General features: G+C 40.7%; 1 protein-coding gene across 7 annotated transcripts in view; it reads right to left on the bottom strand.

The window, feature by feature from the left end:
• The window catches only part of LCP1 (lymphocyte cytosolic protein 1), a 156,662-nt gene that overhangs the window by 41,383 nt on the left and 99,051 nt on the right, over positions 1-16,228 (bottom strand). For 2 of the 7 annotated variants that reach the window (XR_008549084.1, XM_054687782.1), the window contains exon 1: positions 8,117-8,281. The exons of 3 other annotated variants lie outside the window; for them this stretch is intronic. The gene's annotated coding sequence lies outside the window, so the exon portion shown is untranslated. Of the gene's footprint in view, positions 1-585; positions 695-7,077; positions 7,282-8,116; positions 8,282-16,228 lie in introns of those variants that run through there. 2 more of the 7 variants (XM_054687784.1, XM_054687787.1) reach the window with 2 other exon arrangements.

The following is a 16,228-nucleotide window of genomic DNA, read 5'->3' on the forward strand; positions in this document are numbered from 1 at the left end:
GCCTTCTTCACTTGCCTTCCTTTTTTTTTTTTTTTTGTTTCTGTCTCGCATTCTATCTTCCTCCACCATTTCTTTCTCCCTTTTTTTCCTCTATCATGTCTTGTTCCAAACAATTTGAGCTAGGTTACAAAGATATATCCAAACCTAAGGGCTAGACCAATAAAATGTCACCAGGAGGAGGAGAAATAAGTACTGGCAAAATAAGATGAAGATAGGAAAGAGCTTGATATTTCAAATATATGGCAGAGACCATACATCTGCCTAGGACTGTTACAGAATGCATCTCTTGAAAGGAAGAGGAGCATGGCAGCACAGGAACAGGTACCATATCCCCTGCATACACTTATAAGCAACTGCCTTGGACTACAATTCCCTGCAGGCCATGAACTTCCTGAAAGGGCAGGGCAGCTGGGAAGGAGTGAGATGAGTATATAAATTGAGGTTTATAACAGAGGAGATATGTGGAGAAGAGACATGTAGGTGAGACACGTGGGAAGGCTGTTCCTTGGATGTTCAGAGACAATGGCAGCCGTCATCTTGACCTCCTGGTGGATTACATGGCACATTTTGAATTTTGGTTCTTACCTTCTGTCCCAGATCTCTGAGACTTGCCTAATCCCTTTCTTGTGGTTCCTGCTGGTATATTTCTTGGACTTGTTCTGGTGCTTTCTGGCCTCAGTTGCCCTGCTTTGGGCTGAACATAATTTTTTGAGTTTGATTGGGAATCTGTTACTTGAAATGCTTTCTTTTCTCTCTCTGCTCTCTGAACTTTCACACCAGTTAAAGATCTTTCACATGGGGGCCTCCCTGGTGGCACAGGGGTTAAAGTTTCAGTTCTATTAAGCTATCGCCAACCACTGCCAGCTGCTGCAGCTTGAGTGTGATTCCCCACCCAACCGTAGGAAGCTAACCCACATGGCATAGCAAACCTTTCCTGTCTTGCCCGCTGCTCTCCTTAGCAGTTTATTTCAGTAGATCTGCCGTTCTGCTCCCCATTCTGTCTCTGGTGAATCCTCTCACCCACCCCCCTGACACCTCTGGCCTACACCCCGGTTCTTGTATGAAGCAATGATCTTATCTTAGCCTTCAAGAAGAGACACTTAGAGAATGTAGCAAACACCACAAATTTTGTGTTTCATATAATGACCCTCAACAGAGTGGGAAAGAAAAACTCAGAGACGTAGGGTACATATCTTAGACCACACAGCTAAGTAGAGTAACAGCCAGGATTCCAGCTGTCAAGTTTTTCTTGTCTCCCATGCTGTCTATTCGTATCTAATACCTTCACATTCTATTAGACACTCATTTCATCCTCTTATTCATTCACCCAGCAATTATTCATTAAGTATCTTTAAAATGTATAGCCCATGGGAGATATAAAAGCCTAGTAAAGAGTCTATCCACCTGGATAGCTTGAGAAGCTTTTGCCTTTTTTTTTTTTTTTAAAGATTTATTTATTTATTTATTTTTATACAAGAACTGGAGCACAGGTCAGAGCGGGGGAGGGTGAGAGAATTCACCAGAGCCAGAGCAGGGAGCAGCCCGCGAGGCAGGAGAGGTGTGCTGTGCCATGTGGGGTTCTCCCTGGCCGGTGGGCAATTGAACCAGTGCTGCAGAGGCTGTGGACAGCTTCACAGCGTGGCGCTCAACCACTGCGCCACCAGGGAGGCCCGAGAAGCTTCGAGAGCTTTTGCTTTGATGTTAAGAAGTTGAGTTTTTCTTTTGTACTGTCAGCATTACTGAATTCTCACGACCAATTTTCTGGGTCCTCCTTTATACCCTCCCTAGTATTTCACATATACATTAGAAGAAGACACTCCCTCATCATATTTTAACCAGGTCTGCTGGTAAAATCTGGCCTAAAGCTCTAAAGTGGCCTGGTTCTTCTTGTTTTAAGGTTTCTTAACACTTCTTGGTTCATAGATGCTCCTGGGGTTCTGAGATAAATTCATTCACTCTACAATATTTTATGAATGCCTACAACAGATCAAGCAGTGCTCTTCACACCCCTGCTGACAATGTCTATACTGATCTAGTTACCCTGAAAGCACAAAACAATGTCAAAAGTAAAGAGAATGAATGAGGTCTCTGAATCTAAACTTGGCCCATCCTTTGACATGATAGCTTCAGACTGTAGAGCACTGTTAGAAAATGGGGTGGAATATGAGTAAAGGCAATGAACAGGACTGCATTATAAGGTTTGAGGGCAGGGCCAAGTAAGAAAGGGAAGAATTATAGTCTTGGGTTAAAAAGAGAATCTAAAGATTAAGGTATAGTGAAAAAGTACAGAAAATATTTTAGCATAAAAATTATATTATCCATTCAAGCAATTGACCTAGGAAGATGGAAGGGAAAGGTTATTTTATTTTATTTTTTTTTTAAAAAGATTTATTGATTTTTATACAAGAACCGCGGTATAGGCCAGATGCGGGGGAGGGTGAGAGGATTCACCAGAGACAGAGCGGGGAACAGAACAGGCAGACTGATGAAATACACAGGTGAGGGAAGCAGCGGGCAAGACAGGAGAGGTCTGCCGCTACATGTGGGACCCTCACTGGCCAGTGGGGATCGAACCGGCACTGCAGAGGCTGTGGACAGCTTCACAGCACAGCGCTCAACGCCTGCGCCACCAGGTGAGGCCCGGAAAAGTTATTTTAAAACCATGTGATTTTAAACTAATGTAAGGCAGGTCAAGATGAAAAAACTTGAGCACATTTTTCTCAGACATTTATACATCTCAACTTGGAGAGGTCAAATTATGAGACAAGACTTCAAATTTTAAAAACCCCAAATCAAAACCCTGCAGTGATTTAATAGCTCTAAGAGAAAGGAGTAGATTGAATTAATCTAAATGGTGAATTGGAAAAGGAATGGTCAACGACCTATGTGTCTGTGACACTGTTGTTCTGAACCCACACCCAAACAGAAATCTGGAGTCTCTTCTACTATCAGAATGAGTGCCAAGTCCAGGAAACACAATTCAACTTTAAGAAACAGAGGAATCTAAGAAATAACTTCTTTCATCCCCCACATTTTAAAGATAAGGGGACTGAAGTTTCAGTGCGATGAACTGTTTCGCCAACGTTCAAGTTCTAGAAGCTAGAGTTTGTAAGTGCAGTTGTCGGTGAGAAGAGCAGGAAAAGGATGGAGGTGCCATTAAAAGGGCCATTAAAGTCCATACTGAGAAGAGAGCCTTTACTAATTGAACTGAATCTGCATTTTCACAAAGCAGGAAGAGGAGGTAATTAATGTAAAACACATGCAGATCAGACCATCTCAGAATGACATTGCTGGAATTAGACTGTGTTTGACTATGACTATGTTTTCCTGGAAAAAATATATAACTATTTTAATTCATGTACATTTAAAGATATGAGTTATAGTAATGTTAGCAAGATTCAAGAGGATAATTGTCTAGGGTTTCAGTTTGTTAATTACTGGCACCATATAGGCAGTGCAATCTAGAGAGGTCTCTGCAATAATGGGATGTGCTAAGCAGTTGGAGCCTGAAAGCACTGAGGAAAGTGTGTCCTGTTCAGGGCAGGAAAGAGCAGTTTCTTTGGCTCTGCTCTACTCTTCCTGGATTGAGCAAGGTCCTTTTTAATGACTGTAACATCTAACGATGCCCTGCCGGGAACCATTTTAAAGTTTCTTGCAAATTAGAAGTGATTTTTGGAACACCAATTCTGAATCATTGCCCAAATCATAAATCTAAGATGACAAATCTCAAATCATTCATCTAATTCATGTCTGGCTGCTAGGTTTTCTGTGAGCACTTAAGTTTATTAAATCAATAGTTATAGAATCCCAAGATATTTAGCTGAAGAAAGTACCAGTTGTTCATTTCCATGAGATTATTTTTGAAGTCATAAGATAATCAAATACCCCTCCTCCAAACTGCAAAAGCCACAAAACCTGTTCATTACTTAAAAGTCAAATGAGTTTTGAGTCTCTGATTAAAGGTGGTTGGTATTTCCCAGATCAGTAATGCAAGGGACTTTCTGAGAAAGGCTTCTTATAATAAAAGTACCTGAGTCAAGTTCCCTTAAGTCTGAATATAGAAAATGTTTGTAGGAGCTTACTATCGTACATAGTGCTATAGAATTTACAGAAGGAAATAGGCTCTCTAAAATAAGTGTAAAAAACTATGCTGAATTTTTTCTGAAAAGTTTCATCACCGTGAATGAAAAGCAGCAAGAAAGGATGGAAAAAGACGGCGTATCCAGAGGGAGATGGCATGGGCTAGAACCATTTCTAGAAAGTGGTAGTGCCATGCTGGTCAGTCTTTTGAGTCAATTTATTCACACCCAATTATATAACTGCAGGATCAACGAGGCATCTGTAACCCACAGCGTCACATTGCCAAGGGACTCTTTTGAATGTGCCCTACTTTTCCTGCAACTTGACACAGCAGATAAAGTAAAACTGGAAACTCAGGACCCAAATTCCTAGCTTTACCTCAATCATTTCAGTGTGTATTAATGGGGAAGTTGTGTAACTTCCAAACACCTCAAGAAGCAATGAATAATCCAAAACAACATGTAATCTAAAACATCATTAATATTGCCACCTTTAGCACTGACTGTGATGACTAAAGGATTGAAATATAAAATACATAAGACTCCAAAACAAAATAAAATACCTGCAAGTTATTTAAAAAGCCAGCTTGATAATATTACATCACATAAGACAGGAGCCTTGTTTTCATTTAATCTTGTGCCCTTCAATACAAAGTAGACCATAGTAGAGGGCCTAACTATGAGCAATTTCCTATACATTCTTGGCATATGTTTCTCTATGGATATGGATATTCTGAACTTTCACATAAAAGATGATGCTAAAAATGGGCTTTAAAAATGACTTTGTTAGAGCTGATGAGACTCAGCAACAACAAAGAAAATAACCCAGTCAAAAATGGGCAGAAGAGCTAAAAAGAAACTTCTCTGAAGAGGAAATGCAAATGGCCAACAGGCATATGAAAAAATGTTCAACATCACTTGTAATCAGGGAAATGCAAATCAAAACTACCATGAGATACCATCTTACACCAGTGAGAATGGCACATATTAAAAAAACTAGCAACAGCAAATGTTGGCGAGGTTGTGGAGAAAAAGGAACTCTCCTGCACTGCTGGTGGGAGTGCAAACTGGTCCAACCACTATGGAGAGCTGTGTGGAGATTTCTGGACCTACTAAACATAGAGCTTCCATATGATCCAGCAATTCCACTCCTAGGTCTTTACCCAAAGGACACAGAAACATCCATTCCAAAGAACACCTGCACCCCTATGTTTATAGCAGCACTATTTACAATAGCTAAGCTTTGGAAACAGCCCAAATGCCCAAAAAATAGATGACTGGATCAAGAAGATGTGGTACATATATACCATGGAATATTACTCAGCATTCAAAAAAGATAAACACATGCAATTTGCAGCAACATGGATGGCGCTGGAAGGGATCATGGTCAGCGAAATAAGCCAAAAAGAAAAAGAAAAATACCGGATGGTCTCACTCATAGCAGGAATCTAGAAAACTTAAATAAAGGACCAGGGAAATGAATAACTATAAGAAAGTGAAAATCAAAATCAACAAAAAACTATGAACCAGAGACACTTTTTTGGGGGTGAGGGGCGGGAGGGGAGGGATTGGGGTCAGAATGGGGGGGCTGCAATTGTATGGGGAATATAAAAATAAAATTTATTATTTAAAAAAATAATAAAATAAAAATGACTTTGTTGTTAGCAAGCCAAATATACAGTAAATATAAATGGCCTGAGAAACAGATGGCCATGTAAAGGGAATCTTATGAATGCCTTTGGCAAATCAAAATCTCCTTTATTTATTTTTAAAGATTTATTTTTATTTATACAAGAACCAGGGTATAGGCCAGATGTGCAGGAGGGTGAGAGGATTCACCAGAGACAGAGTGGGGAACAGAACAGGCAGACTGACTGAAATACACTGCTGAGGGGAGCAGCAGGCAAGACAGGAGAGGTCTGCTCGCCCTGTGGGTTGCTCCGAGGCTGGCGGGGATAGAATTGGCACTGCAGAGCCTGCGGACAGCTTCACAGTGCTGCGCTCAACCGCCTGCGCCACCAGGGAGGCCCCAAATCTCCTTTAGATTGCCTTTTCTTTCTCTATAGCTACACTGATTCTCCCAAGGGCTGCTTCAGAGTCTAGAGTTCTTTATAGTTTCTGACGTAAAGGCCCAGAGCAAGGAAGGAGAAGGCTATTCACAGAACATGTTCATCTGCTTGCTTCTCTCACTATCTCAGGCTGAGGGAACACTCATGGGAAGCCAGTAGGTTACTCCAAACGTGATGTTACTCTGGGAGCCTTTGTGGTCTGAGCTTAATTCAGAGGCTTCTGAAGCACAGCAAACCCAGCCCAGCTCTGTCTCCCACTCAGGAGTTCCCATCTCCTCGCCTCCTCCCCCAGCACAGCCCTGATGCCTCTCTTGTCAACCAAGTTACCCAATGCCAATAAGCATCTGACACAGGGCAAACCTCGTGCAAGCAAAGGGTGATACTCTGGGGCTGGGTGATACAGGCTGGGGCTTGGGGGAGTCCTCACTGCCTTAGTTTCTCTCTCCTTCCCTAGGTTGTAAACAATATTCTTGGTGTTAACAACTTGAAAATCCACAGCTACCTTCCACTTCACATTCTACCACAATTACTTTCAGAGCCAGATTCACTCCCGCTGACAGCTTTGGGGGTCTAAGATACATCTTTTCAAAAAAGCTGGATATTATTATTGACTTGCTGATGATCCGCCATTAGACAATTACATCAACATTAGATGCTATTCACTCATTCACTGCGGATGCTCTGGGTGCTGGGCTATAAGCATGGGAATCACAAAGACTGCGGCTTCCTGAAGCCCACAGTTAAATGCCAAGATTCACGTGTGACTTACAGCAGGGTAAGGTATGTTTGATATGCGCCTAGAAGCAGGAGCAGTGGCCATCAGGAGCTGTGGCTGTGGCCTTGCAGAGCCTTTTCTGGGTGTCGCCTCTTCTGAAATGCACCCTGCGAGGGATTGGCCTCTCCCAGCCCCACCTGTGTCCTGCTCTTACCTCAGCAGCAGGTAGATCTCTGTCCTCATGCCTCCTCCTCACTGACCGAGGCCATATCCACAGCTCAGCTGCGGCTGCTCAGCACAGGCCAGGGAAGTTACCAGGCCAGTCCGCAGGATTGGCTTTCTGGGATGTCACCACATACAGTTAAGACATTCTGTCTGATCCAGTTCACGCCTAGTTCTAGGCAGGACTGTATGCAAACTGTCCCAGAAAGAGAGCCATTTACTACTTTCTTAAAATATCCAAATAAGGAAACCCTACAACCTCTCTAGTTTCTCATATCCCTACCCTGTAACCTAAATCTTTTCTGATAGGATTACAGCTTCCTCCCTCTTGAGCTATTCTCAGAGGGAATTACAGAAATTGCTCAATTCATAAAAATTCTGTCACATGCCTTGGTGATTACCACCAAGCCTTGAAATTTTTTTTAACCTGTCTGGGGGCTTATTTTCTAAAGACTTAATAGTTTCCTTTGCTATCATTTGGGTGTATTTATGCCAAGTACCTTAAATAATGAGCATAAGAATAACAGAATGCAAGGATCTTATCTGACTACTGTCCTCTGTAACGAAGGAATGAAATGACACCCAAATTAAAGGAAGCGCCCAATATCATAATGTTCATTGGGAATACGGCTGGCACTGGAGCCCAGGTCTCCAGATCGCTCTCCTTTTTCCTTTCTGACAAGTTTTAAACCTAAGATGACACACTGTTTTTTTTTTTTTGTTTTTTTTTTTTTGGCATGCTGTTCTTTAAGTAAGACCTGCTCAACATAAAGCAAGTATGATTCCTCCATGATATCAAATCTTGTGAATGTAATTCCGTATGTTCCTGTACAAAAAGGAGAATTTAATGGAGGTATTGAATAGACACTATCTAGGACCAGGCTTCAAAAACCATTAGCACCTTATAGATTACAACGACCAAGACTAGGTGAATGCCCCCTGCATTCATCTGTATAGTCATTTTCGACTTTGCATTAAGGCCCTCTGTCCTTCCTTAACAACCAAAAAGTAAACCAATGAAAACAACTCACCCTGAAGCACAATGTTCAAAAGACAAAACACCAACTTCACAGAGGAAGACAGAAATGACACCTTCGGACTTTCAAAGGCAGCATGGCTTCAGATGTTTCATTCTGATGATTGTCTGGAGGAACCAGTGGGCCCCCTGAACTCTGATGTACCACTTAAAGCATGCCTGCTGGTCCACATCCATCTCTCCCAGCAGATTATGAGCTCACAAACTATAGTGAACTACTCAGCACTGTCTTGGTATCTAGCATACAGTAGGTATCAGAAAATGAGTTGTGGACATGAACAAACAAACCCATAAACTAGTGGAACACAGGGTTTGAGATTCATGGCACTTTCTTTGAGGAGTTTAACAGTAATATTCTTGAGTACATACTTAGAATGTCCATCCCACTGAAATACAAACACTTAGAACAAGGCAAGTAAGTGATGCTTCAAGTTTATATGAAACCACTTTGTTGGAAAAATGGCTTTGATGAGATGGCTTGGGAACTAAAGAGAAGCAAGTGTCCCTAGGCAGTTTTCAAACTGGCCCCACGCTGCCAGCTGCCAGCAGGTTTCTGTCTGAGTTAGCAGAACCTGGCAGTTCCTTCATGCTATTTCTGCAAATCCTCCCAGCTGCTGGCACTGCTTGGTGTGGGTCTCTATAATAATCATATGATATCAGAAGCATATGACAAATAATTAGGAGTAGGTGCTTGAGTTCACCTTAATGTAATTTGCTTATCACTGTGTGGACTATGATTCATCCTCTGATTATTCTAAATGCCTGCCGCTAAGCAAGCTCATATATTGCATTTCTTCTTTCAATAAACATATGCCAAATACCTCCTACATGACTGTCCTGGATTAGATGCTGGCAACACAAAGATAAGATGCAGTGCTGGCCTGTTTAGTAGAGAAAAGATACCAGTCAGTGGAATACAGGAGGACTTCTAAGATCCTTAGGATGGGGGTGAAATATTTTCTCCTGGAGAGTCTTATATGCCCCACATATCACTTGTATTCCCACAGATAAGGAGGAGATTGCTTAAAGATCAGTCTTCCATGTATCCCCAAAGTTCTATAGATATGTAAGACAAATTAATTAAAATAAAGAAAAAAATTAAAAAAATTTTGACAGAGTACTGTACATTAGCTATTATTTAGGGGCACTTATTTAATCATCATGAATTATTTGCCCTAAATTACTTTTTTTAAAAAAAGATTTATTTATTTATGCATACAAGAACTAGGGTACAGGCCAGAGGTGCGTGGGGAGGTGGGGGGGCTGGGAGGGTGAGAGGATTCACTGGAGACAGAGTGGGGAACAGGCAGATTAACTGAAATACACTGCTGAGGGGAGCAGCAGGAGAGTCAGGAGAGGCCTGCTGTGCCATATGGGTTAGTTCCCTGGCTGGGGTTCAAACTCATGCTGCAGATGCTGCAGATATATTCACAGTGCTGACACTTAACCCTTGCGCCACCAGGGATAGCCCTAAATTATTACTTTTTTATTACTAATTTTTATAAGTACATTAACTAAAACTTGGATAAAAATTGTTTTAAAAGATCAGCCTTTCTTTATCATGTAGGATATTTAACCATATTCTCTCCATAGAAAGTCTATCCATGTTGAAGTCAGAGAAAACAATAGCTAAAGAACAACTGAAAAAACTGGTTAGGGTTTACTAAGTGGTTGGCTCCTTAATGCAAAATATTTTATATGCATTTTCATATTTAACTTCACTACAACCTCATATAGCATTATTATGATTTCCCCTTTATAGAGGAAGTAACTGAGGTTTTAGTAATTGGCCTAGGGTTCCACTGCTATGAACTGGGAAATATTCCCCCAACTCACCAGAGTTCACCAGAGCCTGGTGGGCCAGCCCCATATGCTGCCTCTGCTACAGGCCAACATGGATGCAAGAGAACACAACTTTCCTACCACCCTCAGTTACTGGATTTCTGTATCTCAAAGTGTTCTGCTCTCTTTGGGATTACTCAGATCTGACTTCATGTTAATCAGGGGCACATACACTTCTACAAGATTTTACTTAGGTCTGGACTTCTTTCTGGTGTCTTTTGAGATTCTAAATAGCTCTTCTTTTTGTTTCCTCAATATCTGGAGGGGAGCATCAAGAGAGTCAGAACCAACAGGTTTGATCCTGTCTATTCCTGCTATGTCCCTGTCTCTGGTGGACAAACGGAGCCTCTCCATCACTAGCATCCAAGGCCCTGTCACTCATTCATATTTAACGGAGCCCTGGCCTTGTCCTACATACTGGCGACACAAAGAGGAATAGTGAATGAGCCTTGCTTTTGAGGGATACAAAGTATCGTGAAGGAAAAAGGTTATGCAATCTAAACACCACACTAATCTGACACCTTAAAGATATTATTATCAAGGTGCTACAGGAACAGAGAGAAGGAAACACTTTACTCTGCCTGAGAAGAGAAGGGGAAGATTTTTGGAGAAGTTGCAATTGACCACCGAACCACATCTTAAAAGTTTTCCAAATACAGAAAATGGAGAAGGGTGCTCCATTTCTCCATGTAAGAGAAATGAGCGCTGCAGAGTGAGAAGACAAGCAGGAGCACACAAGGGGTCTGTCAGGGGTTGGTATGACTAGCCAGGGATGCAGGAGAAAGGCCGGCAGGTGCCAGCTAGCTCTTGTTGCAGAAGGAAAACCTTGGTGAACTAGAATCCCCTTGTTATCTTTAGTCAGAGCTTACTGCACTCACCTCAGGTAATACAAGCACTACTCTGCCTCCCCAAGCTGATTCTGCCTGTAAGTCATTACAGGTAGTGCAAGATACATGGCTTCCTCTTTATAGCACCAGTTCCTATTCAGAAAACCCAACACTGAAGTAAAGAGGAACCTGGTCATGTTAGAGATGGGAAGATGGGGGGCCCTGAAAAGCGAAGTTGTTCACCCAAGTCTCAAAGTGAGTCAGTGACAAGTTCAAAAAAAGAGAAGTGGGTCCTCCAAAAACCCCTTGAGATGCATAGCCCATGGGGCCTACTTGACATCTTAGCTGTGTGAATCAGGAAAGGAGAATAAGAAGTTTGTCTCTGTGTTTCAAGAATGGTAGCAGAATTCTTAGTTGACAGCTTTACTTCACCTATGCTAGAATCCAGCTCACCTTTCTCCCAGTTTAGGTGAGAATTAAAGGCATTTTAGGAATCCCACCAGTGCTAATGATCTTACTTTTCCTTATGAAATTAGGCTACACACACACACACACACACACACACACACACAAGAACGAACTAGGAAGCAATGTGGTATGGTAAAAAGATGCTGGACTTTTTGCCACAACTACTGCTTGCTGTATGGTTTTGTATGTTATTTAAATTTCCTTAGTCTCAGTTTCTTCATATGTAAAAGGAGGGTATTAATAATGCAACCACAGTGCTTACTCCACAGGATTCTATTAGGATTAATTGAGACAAAGTGTTTAAAGTGCACACAACAGTGCCTGGTGAAGGAAGGAAGCAAAGGAGAGAGGGAGGAAACATGCAAGAATGGAAGCTAAAAAAATGACTAAAAAATTTATAATACTATCTTGGGATACAAACCCAATTTTTACTATAAATTGTTTGAAATACTATGTAACCACCTAAAACCCACAGTTGATTATATGTGTACTACATGGTGTGCAGGGTGTATGTATAAACCTAGCCTTACTTTTGTGCTCTATCTTTAAGTGCTAACTTGGCTTGTTTTGACTTTAGTACCACTCTCCTCACCCAGAGTACTTCTATGGTTCCAAAGGTGTTTCAGGACTGGTTGATAAGCTCAACTAGAAGTCAGCAGCATTGGTATTGATTGATCTCATACTGAAGGGTCAAGGGCTATATCGGTTTAGCCTTTTCTGGAAAGTACCTTGTAACAGTTGAGGAAGTGGCCAAAGGCGGAAAATGTACAGTAATCCTGAAAAAAAGCCTGAACACACCCATGAGTCATGACAAGAAAAGAGGTCTTGGGCCTCCCTGGTGGCGCAGCAGTTGAGGGCTGGGTTGTGAAGCTGCCCGCAGCCTCTGCAGCGCTGGTTCGATCCCCGGCTGCTCCCCGGCCACCGGAGGAGGGTCCCACATGGCGCGCAGACCTCTCCTGCCGCCCGCTGCTCCCCTCAGCAGTGTACTTCGGTCCTTCTGCCTGTTCTGCTCCCGGCTCTGGCTCTGTTGAATTCTCTCGCCCTCCCGCGCTTCTGACTGTACCCAGTGCTTGTATAAATAAATAAATAAATCTTTAAAACAAATAAATAAATAAATAAAATGGAATATGCACATAGATTGATAAAATGGGAAATGGGAGAGAAAGGAAACCCAAGAAGAGACTTAGGACATTCACTGTACTTCCCCTATATTTTATAGATAAAGAAATTGCATTTCAGAAGACTTAAGAGACCTGATTAGGCTCCACATTTAGTAAAAAGCTCAAATATGAAGCCCAGTTTGCCTCCAAATTTGCTCTGTCTTCTTTTTGTCAGATCTGCATCCTGCACAGGAACTAAAGACCCTCAGATTGACAAACTTTTGAACAATGATATCATATATAATATTGGAAGAAGAATCAAAACACTGAAAATGCAATGAGCAGCAAAGTAGGTATGGGGTGATGGAAAAAAACTGTGTGATCATCCCCCTAAGAGGTGACATAAGAGTCACAATTGTCTTTCTCTGTAATCATAGGAAAGAAACAGAAAATTAGTGATATTATGGATGAACAATTCCAACTTGAAAGACAATGAGGGAAAGAAAATCTGGAAAAGTCCTCAAAGGATCCCATAATATTTAATCTTTCCAATGTGGGGAAATTAATGTTTAAAAGGACTGGAAATTTCAGAGGAAGTTTATTTCACTTTAGTGAGATGAAGAAAGGGAGCTCAACAATGTCAAATGGTATCGCAAATTCATCATTTTTCTCATTTTCATTTTGTACCTATTACTTACTTTTCTCCACATGGAATGGATATTCCACTATTCTTTCCTAAGCTAGCCCTCCCGGTGAAGGTAAAGTGAGCCTGCCTACCATGTCACAGAGGACCAACATTTTAAAATGTTACACTTGGGGTAACAAAGATACAACCTAATTCTAAACATTGCCAGTGGAATGCCAAAAGGAAGCAGCGAATTTTATACAAGTACATTTATGTGCTTTACTTCCTTTATACCTTTCAATTCAAAGCTTGGACAAATTTGAGAGATCAAAATGCAGGTATTATTTAAATGAAAACTAATTATCCCACAAATTCACTTCCCTCTTGAAAGTGCAACCAATGAAAAGAGGAAAACTAACTGGGCAATTTGATTCGCTTGCATAATTTATTCATTTGCCTGCCTATTTTGGTATCTTGGCTTCTCTGCCTGTGGGGAACAAAATCTTTTCCATTTTAGCCCAGTGTGTGTAAGTGTGTGGGAGGGAGCGGGGAGGGGGAGAGTGGGAGGATGGGGGGGGAGAGGGAGAGACTATGACACAGACCATCCCTCCCTCCATGTAATTGATGTCGGATTAAAATAAGAATCAATGATGCAGGGCCTCCCCGGTGGCGCAGCGGTTGAGCGCTGGGTTGCGAGGCTGCCCGCGGCCTCTGCGGCGCCGGTTCGATCCCCGGCTGCTCCCCGGCCACCAGAGGAGGGTCCCACATGGCGTGCAGACTTCTCCTGCCGCCCGCTGCTCCCCTCAGCAGTGTACTTCGGTCCTTCTGCCTGCTCTGCTCCCCGCTCTGGCTCTGGTGAATTCTCTCACCCTCCCGCGCTTCTGACTGTACCCAGTGCATGTATAAACAAAAAAAAAAAACAAACAAACCAGCAAACAAATAAATAAAGCATGCCTCTATAAAAAAAAAAAAAAAAAAAATAAAAAAAAAAAAAAAAAAGAATCAATGATGCAACCACAGAACGGTGGCTTCACTGGTCCTCAATTTAACATCTTAGCTTTTCCTTCCATCAAAAAGAATACCATAATTAAGAAACTTATAAGTGGGGCTGACATACTCATAGAGTTGAGCAAAAGTTATTTTAACTCAGTAAGTGGGTCACTTTTTACCTCCTTTCTTCGACTCACTATTTAAAACAATCTTTCATTTTTTCAGTTTTTAGGACATCTATATTTGGCCATTACTATATAATTATAATTATGTGTTCATGAATATAAACATTAGATTATTTGTGTCTATTAGTCACAACAGTTAGAAAGTGTGAATGCCACTTAAAGTATCCTAACCTTCTAACACCAAAAACCTTTCAAAACTTTTGAAGGTAGAGCTCATGTTTTGGGACCCAGGCCAAAGACCCGTCAATTGGTAAAAGCCAAATACTCAGTCAATGCTGAGAGAGACTGAGAAGTACTGATGATGATGATAGAGCCCATTTAATAAAAACAATTATAATATAGGTGCGTTCAGAATAAATCATGATTAGTTAGGTACAAGTAAGGACCCTGGTACAAATAAGTACCATGACTGTTGCCTATTTATTCCAGGAGGATTCCCTGGAGTTGGGCAGTTAATGCAAAACTGATTCAATTGTAGAGCATTAAAGTAATAAAATATGAAGTTAACATCAGTAACCATTTTATAGGCGTCTTATGACAATGATGCATTTATATGGTTAATATGCTTAGAAAAATACCCATTTCAAAGTGAGTAAAATATAAATATAGGTGTTATTATTAGGGTGATGGAATGAAATTCTTCCCCCTCTCTGGCTATTTAAAGTATCTTACAAGATAGACTGTTATGAAATTGCTGGGAATAATGATGTAATGCCTGCAATTGACAAACCAAGGCAACAGGAATAGTCTATAGTATAAGGAAGTTGAATCAGGAGGGAACTTAAGAGAAGCCATCTGTGAAGATAAACGTCTAACTAGGAGGCAACTTCTTAAAACTTGAAAATGAAAACGTGAATCATGAAGAGTCTGATTTAAGAAGAACATTACCATCTGGCAAATTAGGGACACTTAAAACTCTTGAAATTGGCTGACAGTGATTAGTTTTGAAGAACTCTAATTCTGAGTTTTATTTCTGTGTGGTTCAACATGCAGATGGAATTGTATCATTCTATTTGACGACAGCTGTGAGATAGGAATACTTTTTATAATTTTACTTTACACATTTTTGACTCTCATAAGTATAATTTTATGAGAGATTTTAATTTTGTTTTACTTAAACTGATTTTAAAATGTGTTTGCCAACTTGCCTGCACACAGAGAAAGGCCTTCATTCTTTAGATAATAAAAAGTTGACTTGAGAATTTTCAGAGAACAATCCAAAGTGACCAAGTAAAAGGTAATGATATCTAGTCCCATGTTCTTTATCAACAAAGAAACCTAAGATCAAGTAAGGTTAGCTACATCTCAGCTCAATGCATATATTTAGATTAAAATAACGAAGTTATACTTTTGCCTGTTTGCTCTGGTCATTTGGTAATTCTTTAAATTACCTGAAGTCAACATCCATTTACTTTTTTGAAGCTAAAATGAAGACTAGTACATTGGCAAAAAGACATGTTTTTTTTGTGTGTTTAAAATGCAAAATATTATTGTTGTATCTCTTCTTTCTAGGCAGTCACTGGAGAAACTCAGTAAATACTACGTTTTGAGATCCACAAAGACTTCCACAAATATCTAAGGAACTGAGAAAAAATTCTTGTGACAAATTTTCAATTCAATAAATATCATTAGCACTTGTTATATGCCAGGAGAACTAGAGAAGGAACTCAGGTTGTCAGCAAATAAGGACTTGAAACTAAAACAATATTCTTGCTATTCTTACCCCAAGATCAAAGTACTAACAAATTTTAATATAGAGAAGAAAAAGTGAAGACAAAGAAGGTAGGGGGGGAGACAAATAGAGAAGACACCCCCCCCCAGCAGAACATATTTCTTGAGAGGAGCCTTGAAAAATAACTAGATGTGGTTTTTGTTTGTTTGTTTGTTTGTTTGTTTTGGGGGGGGGTTAGGATTTATTTAGTTTTTGAAAAATAACTAGATGTTTTACAAATAAAGAAAAAAGCAATTGGAGAGACTGTTGGAGTGAAAAGAAGTGAAAGAGCATAGAACTTTCTGGTGTCGTGTGGTCTTGTGCACTTGGTGGTGATGAAAGATGGGGGATGATTAGAG

The sequence above is a fragment of the Talpa occidentalis genome, unplaced genomic scaffold (assembly GCF_014898055.3).
Source record: "Talpa occidentalis isolate TD23 unplaced genomic scaffold, MPIMG_talOcc4v2.1 talOcc4.5, whole genome shotgun sequence".
NCBI lineage: Eukaryota > Metazoa > Chordata > Mammalia > Eulipotyphla > Talpidae > Talpa > Talpa occidentalis.